We start from the raw sequence: 3861 nt of genomic DNA, 5'->3' as shown, positions 1-3861 counted from the left end.
ATCATCCTTTCCATTATTCTTAACGGTAACCACATGCCAAATTCCAGAAATGAGGCATGTAACATAAAACAAGAGGGACTAGAGGGAAAATCCACAACTCATGCAAATTAAAAAAACAGACGGAAACTAAAAGACAAGGAAACAGTGGAAACACCGAGCTACCAGAAAGCAAAAGATAAAATGGCTATAAGAAGACCTCACATTTCAATAATACCCAAAATATAAGTGGACTGAACCTACAAATTAAAAGGCACAGAGTTGCAGATTGGATCAAAAAACAAAACCCAACCATATGCTCCCTCCAGGAGACACATCTCAGTTCCGAAGACAAACACAGACTTAAAGTGAAAGGACGGAAAAAGATATTCCAAGCAAATGACATTCAGAGTAAAGCAGGAATAGCAGTACTAATACAAGATGAAATAGACTTCAAAATAAAAAGTAAAGAAAGAAACTGAGAGACATTTCATAATGATAAAGGAAATCATACACCAAGAAGATATAACACTTATTAATATCTATGCTCTCAATCAGAGAGAAAAAATTATATAAAGCAATTCCCAACAGAACTAAAAGGAGAAACAGAAAAAAAACACTATCACAGTAGGGGATCTAAATATCACATTGTCATATATGGACAGATCATCCAAATAGAAAATCAATAAGGATGACACATTAGACCAGTTGGACATAATTGATATTTACAGAGCCTTTCATTCTCAAACAGCTACTTCTACATTACTCTCTAGTGCACATGGAATATTTTTAAGGAATGACCACATACTGGGACACAGAGAAAGCCTCAACGAATATAAGAGGATCAAAACCATAACAACCATATTCTCTGATCATAATCCTTTGAAGCTGGAGATCAACTGTAAAAAGAAAGCAGGAATAACCACAAATATATGAAGATTAAACAACATACTACTGAAGAATAACTGGGTTAGAGAAGAAATAAAACAGAGATCAAGAGATACATAGAAATGAATGATAATGATAGTACAACGTATCAAAACTTTTGGACATGGCAAAAGTGGTCATAAGAGGAAAGTTCATATCATTACAGGCCTACCTCCAAAAACAAGAACTAGCTCAAATAAACAACCTAGTGCTTCATCTTCAAAATCTAGAAAAGGAAGAACAAATGAAGCTTAAAGTCAGTAGAAGAAAAGAAATAATCAAAATTAGAGCAGAATTAAATGAAGCTGAAAAAAAAAAGAAAAAATAAATGCAATAAAGAGCTAGTTCTTTGAGAAGGTTAATAAAATTGAAGAACCCCTGGCTAGACTCACTAAAGAAAAAAGAGAAAGGACACAAATAAACAAAATCAGGGATGAAAGAGGGGAAATTATGACAGACACCACAGAAACCCAAAGCATCATATAAGAATACTATGAAAAAGTATATAACACCAAATTTAATAACCTAGAAGAAATGGACCATTACTTAGAAAAATACAGCCTTCCTAGACTGAATCAAGAAGAACTGGAAAACCCAGATACCAATCAGCAGTATGGAAACTGAAACAATCATTAAAAACCTACCAAAAAGTAAAAATCCAGGACCAGATGGCTTCACCAGTGAATTCTACCGAAACATTCAAAGAAGTTTTAATACCTATTCTTCTCAAACTCTTGCCAAAAATTGAAGAGGAGGCAATACTTCTCAACTCATTTAATGAGACCAATATTACCCTGATACTAAAACCTGGTAAAGATAACACAAAAAAAGAGAACTACAGACTTATATCTCTCATTAACACAGACACAAAACTCTTCAACATACTAGCAAACCGAATACAGCAACATATTAAAAAGATTATACACCACGATCAAGTGGGCTTCATCCCAGGGGCACAGGGATGGATCAACATACGCAAATCGATCAATGTGATACACCACATAAACAAATTAAAAAATAAGAATCATATGATCATATCAATAGATACAGAAAAAGCCTTTGACAAGATACAGCATCCATTTATGATCAAAACACTTAACAAAATCGGTATAGAAGGAAAGTATCTTAAGGCCATATATGACAAACCCTCAGCCAACATTATACTTAATGGTGAAAAACTAAAATCTTCCCTCAAAGATTAGGAACAAGGCAAGTCTGTCCACTATCACCACTGTTATTCAATATAACATTGGAGGTCCTAGTGAGTGCAATCAGGCAAGAGAAAGATATAAAACTTATTGGATTTCGTTAACCAGTGTCACCATAAAATATCAATTAATTAATTTAAAAAATAAATAAATAAAATAAAATTTATGAGACTTTAGATGTTTAAGGTAATTTATTTTTTTATAGTTTTTTTTTATGGTGACATTAGTTAACGAAATACAATAATATATCAGCTGTGCACTTTAACAGTAAGGCTTATATATGTTTACACTGTGTGTTCACCTCCCATAGTTAGATTTTTTTCTGTCACCACATATTTGACCCCCTTTCCCCAATCTACCTCTGCCCTTCCCCCTACCCTCTGGTAACCACTAGTCTGTAGTCCATGTCCATGAGTGTCTGTTTCTCCTGTCCATTTGTTACTTTTAGGTTTATATCCCACATATAAGTGATATCATGTGATTTTCAACTTTTTCTGTCTGGCTTATTTCGCTTAACATGATTATCTTGAAATCCATCCATGTTGTCACAAATGGCAGTATTTCATCTCTTCTTATGGCTGAGTAATGTTCCACTGTATATATGCACCACAGTTTCTTTATCCAATCATCTATCGTAGGATACTTCCATTACTTCCATGTCCTGGCCACTGTGAATAGTGCTGCTATGAACATTGATGTGCAAATATCTTTTTGGATATGGGTTTTCAAGTCTTTGAGGTAAATACCCAGTAAAGGGACTGCTGGATCATAGGGTAGATCAATTCTTAGTTTTTGAGGACCTTCCATATTGTTTTCCATAATGATTGTACCAATTTGCAGTCCCACCAGCAGTGTATGAGGGTTCCTTTTTCTCCGCATCATCTCCAACATTTGTTATTACTTGTCCTGTTGATTATAGCTATTCTGACAGGTATGAGATGATATCTCATTGTGGTTTCGATTTGCATTTCCCTAATAGCTAGCAATGTTGAGCATCTTTTCATATATTTGTTGACCATTCATATGTCTTCTAGGGAGAAGTGTCTGTTCAGGTCTTCTGCCTATTCTTTGATTTGATCGTTTGATTTTTGTTGTTGTTATTGAGTTATATGTGTTCTCTGTATATTTTGGATATTAGACCCTTATTGCAATTATATTTTCCCATTCGGATGGTTCTCTCCTTACTTTGTTGACGATTTCTTTTGCTGAGTAGAAGCTTTTCAGTTTGATGTAGTTCCATTCATTTATTTTAGCTTTTACTTCCCTTGCTTTTGAGATCAAATTCATAAAATCCTCTCTAAGTCCAAGGTCCTTGAGTTTAATCCCTATGTTTTCTTATATACATTTTATTGTTTCAGGTCTTATACTCAGGCCCCTAATCCATTTTGAGTCAATTTTGGTGTGTGGTGATGAAAAACAGTCTAGTTTCATTGTTTTGCAGGTGGCTTTCCAGTTTTCCCAGCACCACTTATTGAAGAGGCTTTCCTTTTTCCACTGTATGTTTTTGGCTTCTTTGTCAAAAATTATTTGGCCATATAAATATGGGTTTACTTCTGGACTCTCGATTCTGTTCCACTGGCCTGTGTGTCTGTTTTGCTGCAATACCATGCTATTTTGATGACTGTTGCTTTGTAGTATAATTTGCAGTCGGGCAGAGTGATAACTCCTGCCTTGTTCTTTTTTCTCTGGATGGCTTTGGCAATTCGGGGTCTTTGTGTGTCCATATATCTCATAATTTTTTGTTCTATTT

This window comes from Pteropus vampyrus, unplaced genomic scaffold (assembly GCF_000151845.1).
Source record: "Pteropus vampyrus isolate Shadow unplaced genomic scaffold, Pvam_2.0 Scaffold349, whole genome shotgun sequence".
NCBI classification, from domain to species: Eukaryota; Metazoa; Chordata; class Mammalia; order Chiroptera; family Pteropodidae; genus Pteropus; species Pteropus vampyrus.
This window is presented reverse-complemented; position numbering follows the sequence as displayed.